This window comes from Corvus moneduloides, chromosome 3 (genome assembly GCF_009650955.1).
Source record: "Corvus moneduloides isolate bCorMon1 chromosome 3, bCorMon1.pri, whole genome shotgun sequence".
NCBI lineage: Eukaryota > Metazoa > Chordata > Aves > Passeriformes > Corvidae > Corvus > Corvus moneduloides.
The window spans coordinates 19,095,514-19,101,513 of NC_045478.1; positions in this window are offsets into that span (position 1 = coordinate 19,095,514).

The window sequence follows — 6,000 nt, forward strand, 5'->3', positions numbered from 1 at the left end:
CCGGAGCAGTGTCTGACTGGCCAGCTACCCCGGGTCCTGCCTTCCCCCTCTGCCTTCCCCCGGATAAAAGAGAGCGCTCGGAGTGGGCCTGCCCTCCCTTGCTCTGGCTGCCCTTCTGCTGGCGGCTTGTGTGTGTCTGTGTCTCGGACCGAGAGCAATCTGCTGGCGGGATTAAAGCATAGAGCGAGGGCTGTATTTCTCCCTCTTTGCTTCGGCTTGTGGTATCAGCTTTGCAGCTACCACTTGCCGCTTTTGGAGCTGCTGAAGTGCTCGATCGCCCGTGCAGTCTCTCCGGGCAGCTCAGGGCTTTCCGAAGCACTGAACTGAGAGCCTAGCCGGCCAAGTGTGCTGTGAGTATATACACAATATATGGTCCTGTTTATTATTGAGGAAAATTATATGCTTTTAATGGTCACTAATATAATTTCTGATTTGCCAGGATAGATAGAATCAGTTCAGCTTTTTTTAGTGACAGGGCTCGAGGTTCTATTAAAAATGTATATACATCCATTCAGCATAGCACAAAAATTCAGCACAACACATTCCAACCCTGCCAGAGAGGAAGCAAAAGAAAACCTAAGTATTCTCTCAGGCTCACTTTTGAGCATCTGTCTGGTATATACAATTCTGCTTTTTCTCTACCATTATATTAACATTCAAAAACCAAATAAATCAAAACAAATGTTGTATGAGTTCACGGGTGAGTGGCCCTGGTTTGATTCCACTATTTTATTAAGAGTTTAAAGGAGTAGTGAAGACATACATCACTCTGGTAGAGACTCAGCATATTCTCCCACATTAGCCAACTAGCCTACCTGGCTGTTTGAGCAAAGACAATCCAAGATATTGGTCTGACTTTTCCCCAGGGAGGAGCAAAATCACACTGTCTTTCCCAGCAACTTTCCAGTGTAGATTATGGGAACCTTATCTCCTCCACCAGTATGTAGTTAGCTGATCCTCTGGTGTTAATCAGCCAAGTGACTTCTGTTAAATTTGCATACCAGTATTTCCATGCCCCAGCATGGAAGAGTTCCAGCAGACTTTAGCAGTCCATCATATCATTCAGTCTTTACAGATAATAGCAAATGGGATATTGTAAATATAATTTTTTTTCTTTACATTCTAAAAACACATTAAATCTTGGAAGAAGGAAAATAAGTACTTCAAGATAAATAAAAATTTAGGAAAGTTAAGAATGACTAAATTATTTTTAAATGTGTTTCTGAAAAACAAATTTTATGTTCTTTACCTTCTAGTAACATCAGATACTTCTGATATTTGGAGTTGTGCCATACTGTGGCACTAGGTGGTACTACATATATTCTCTTCATAAAGGTATGAAGAGAATGGAGGATATCTCTATTATTTCTGAGATCTAGAGAGATCCAGCTGTGCAGCATATACAGAAAAAAAATTCTATATTAAAAGCTTAGCATTAGAAGAGATTACCCACGTATTTAAACACTATTTCCTGTAACAGGTTCATTAAACTGCAGTTAACATTATCCTAAAGAAATAGTTCTACCTTATTTTGCCATCCCAAATAGTTGGGTATTTGTATAAGAGAGTAGTTCTGACAAGCACAAGACTGAATAATATTCACTCCACAGTACTTCATCTCAGAATTTATTTATATTGCCTTAAGCCATCACCTATATGTTATCTTGGGTTACCTTTTTCCATAAAAGTCTGGGTTTCATTTTTCAACTGCTATTTTTAATGGATTTTTTACTGTATTTTTAATGGATTTTCCTTGAGGTCTACTGGAAGGTTCCTGGTACTTGGCTTTGCTGACTAATGAAACATAAACAAAAAATGTCAAAATAGAGACCAAGCAGTTTTGGTATAATGATAATTATGCCAAAATAATTTGTTTCCAATTGTATTTAGTGTAGCTAATAGCAATGTTCAGATTTATTACATCCATAACCTTTTTTACTTTCGTTTCTAAAGTTATTTTGGCTTTGCAAAAATGAAAAAGTAAGCAGCTCTTATGCCTATATTCTCATATTTCAGTCACTGTGTAAAATCACTAACTGCAGGTAAAATGAACAGATCACATTAAGAAATGTTAAATTATTCTTGGTACTTTTAAGAAAAATTAAATCATTTCATACAAAACTACAATTTGTTCTTTCAATTTCAAAGAAGAAGCCATTAACAACTTGTTATCGCTCCTTTCAAAATGCAGGTAACATACAGACCACATAGTATTTTTACATGCTATTCAGTTGGACATGATCCAGTTTAAAAGGACAACATAGAATGTTCCCAAATTGCCGTTGTGGCCCTATTTACCTCACCAGTGAGGGGTTATTCCCCTCTGGGTTCCTGTTCCCATTTCTGAAATTATTTCAGTCCTCACACAATAGTAAATATCAGAACACAATAGTATACATCAGTACTGTAAACAATTTTGAATACCTACAACTTTCTTTTACTAGAAGATTGGATATGGCACTCAGTTCCATGGTCTGGGTGACGAGGTGGTGTTAGGTTGGATTCGATGATCTCAAAGGTCTTTTCCAACCTAATTGATTCTCTGTGATACTGCAAGATTTGCTGTGACTATATTTAGACTGGTTAGTTGTTAGCAATGCAAGAATTGCATCAGGCCAGGATTTAGATTTAGTGTCCCAATGGATTACAAGTAGCCAAAGCTTGTGTAATATCAGTGCAGTGATATTTCTAGTATTACGATTAACACATATGGAACCGTCATATATACTAGCAGAAAACAAGAGCAAAAAAAATTGAGAAAAAGTCAATTGTATAATAATAGAAAAGATGGATATAAAAATCCCATTGAAAGTAAAATTTAAACTAATTTTCATCATGAAACTATATCTTTATTTTTATAATGTGATCTTTCACATGTAGAGAAATTTTAGAGAATGTTGCTATGAATTCAGGTATGATACAAAAAACAAAAGCAGGATTGTAATAAAAGCCTATAAAGTATTAAGTGAACCACAGATGGCATTCATCTTAATTGAGGAGCAGCAGAATAATCAATAAAATTACAACATAGATAGAAATAAATGGAATTTTTATTACATGACAGATACTTTCCACGTAGTTCTTACTGTTTAAAAAACTAATATCTTGGTGACATTTAGAGAACAATTGCATTTATGCACAGCCACATTAACCTATTAACTAAAAAATTTATGAGATTAATCCAGCGTAGAAATCAAACTTTGACTGACAACATTAAAGGAAACATTCCCTTATGGGTAGTATTAAGCTCCCTCCATGAAGACCCAGCTCTCCCTAGATGACAGGAAGATGGTTCTAGGGTCCAGGTACTCTATGGCCTCATCACTTTTCACTAAAATGCATCCTGTGGGTTTGAAACCAATTAAGCTAAAAAAAGATTCGGAACTCAGGAATCCCATTTTCCAAGGCCTTAGACAGCTAAATAGTTTATGAAAATACTTCTCTCTGAGTGCCTTCCTCATGTTTTCTGAAACAGGAGAGTGGTCCAGTTCCCTATACCCAAATGGTAATGGGACATAGACTCTGAAGAAAGTATTACACCATGAGTCTCCATTTCTCGGAGGTGACTATTTCAAGGTTTCATGTCAGCACCCAACTCTAAGAAAGTGACAATATTTCCAATATGCTCCTTTTATGAGCATTCTCTAGCTGGTTTATGCAGCATTCCATGACGTGTCAGCTATTGTAAGTCCCACTATGCAAAGCCCAGAAATTTCCTTACATGTCCTTCTCCAGCAATAGTTGCTCTGGTTGCAGTGGATAGTCCTGTACTACAAAAAGACTCAGCCAGTAGAGTTAAGAAGGTAACTAGTCCAGGGGCACAAACCAGCAACAGGAGCAGGCTTGAGGTAGAAGCCTCTTCAGTGCCATTGCTACAGAGAATGACTAATGCTCTGACCTAGGTGTGACTTACAGCTTCCAAGCCAGGTCCAGATGAGTTCACTGGCCATGTCCCAGCTCCATGCCACCATATGATCCAGACACATGTAACTTGAAAAATGCATGTGTACCTTGCCCTGGTTGCCTTATGAAAGGGGACTGAACAGACTTCATTTAGAGGACAACCAGCTGATCAAGACACAAAATGTATCCACTATTTACATGCAGCATCTCAAGAGTAACTCTCCACAATGAGCAAAGAAAATACAATATGTAATTTTTAATTTAGTTCCATTATGTGGTCTCCCAAATTGATTTGCTGTCTTGATTTTCCTCTTAGTGTCTCTGTCTCTGAGTTTATGCCAGAAGTCTTTTCTATAAATCTCATGATACCTGTAATAAAGCAGGAGACCAGGAATCTAGAAACTTTGTAATCAGTGTATTTTACCCATGACTTCCTTACAAGCATAACAAGAAATTTAAAAGTGGAATAGTCTTTTCCTTTATCCTGAAACGTCCCAAATGAATGAAATATTTTTTTGTCTTCTAAACATGAATATTAAATCACTTATTTTACCAGTGCAGATCAGAAAAGTAATAAATTCAACATGAGAAAACTAAGCACTATGAGAATTTGGTGAAGAGGATAAATGCAAAAATAGTATGAAAAATACACTCAGTTACTTTCAGATTCAAAGCATGTACATACAATTTCATAACTTTTTACATTTTATTCACTTAAAATGCAAATAATTAAATCCACTTAATCTGAATTCAAGCATAAATTACAACAGATTCATTATGTTGCCAGATATTTTTGTAATATTATAATATTACATAGCTCTGACAATATATTTTTTTATAAAATACCTGAAACATACCCTAGCGACATCTTTAAAATGTATATTTAAAATTCATTTTTTAACTACCTCTTGCCTTTTTTAACTTAGGTCCTCTGGAAGTTGCTTATAATAATCCTAAAAGGGAAATTTTAAATAATTAAAATTATAAGTAATTTCTGGAACACTCTCCACTTTTAGTAATTATAAGTAATTGTAAAATAGATCAAGACTAGCCCAGGGGAGAAAGACTTGGGAGTATTCATGGACAAAACTCAACACGGCAACACATGTTTGCAGCCCAGAAGGCCAGTTGTATCCTGGGCTGCATCCAGAGCAGTGTGGGCAGCAGGGCGAGGGAGGGGATTCTGCCCCTCTGCTCTGCTCTGGTGAGACCCCACCTGCAGTGCTGCATCCAGCTCTGGGACTTCCAACACAAGACAGACATGGACCTGTTGGAGTGAGTCCAGAAGAGAGACGATCAAAGGGCTGGAGCACCGCTCATATGAAGACAGGCTGAGAGAATTGGGGCTGCTCAGCCTAGAGAGCAGAAGGCTTTGGGGAAACCTTAGATCACCTTCCAATACCTAAAGGGACTACGAAAGCGCTGGAGAGGGATTTTTCACAAGGGTCTGTAGTGATAGAACAAGGGGGAATGGCCTTAAACTGCATGTGGGTAGATTTAGATTAGATACGAGGAAGAAATTCTTTACTGTGAGGGTAGTGAGGAACTGGAACAGGTTGCCAAGAGAGGCTGTGGACTCTCCATCCCTGAAAGTGCTCAAGGTCAGGCTGGAAAGGGCTCTGAGTGACCTGGTCTAGTGGAAGATGTCCCTGTCCATGGCGGGCCTTGGAGCCAGATGATCTGTAAGGTCCCTTCCAACCGAAACCGTTCTATGATTCTATGATTCTCATTTGACAATTGTGAGTGACAAGTGTTACAATGAAGGTCCATTTTTTTTAATAACTTTAAATAAAAGCAAAAATGCTAATAAAGTCTTCCTTCCACCCATTGAAGAGATTCAACCAAGTGAAAGTATTTATAACATCATAAGAGATTATGTTGACATGGAACTTAAATTTTAGATGCACTTTGATGGTTTCCCTGCTATATGAGCTATTGCCTCCTGCAAGTGGCATATACTAAATAACTTCTAATTGATTGGTTTATAAAGTTAAAAAATAGATCTCTAATTAGAACCCTAAATCCTACTCATTTAAATCTGAATTACACCTATTGTATAGTTAATGCAGTTACTATAGGCAGCTCTATACATTTTGT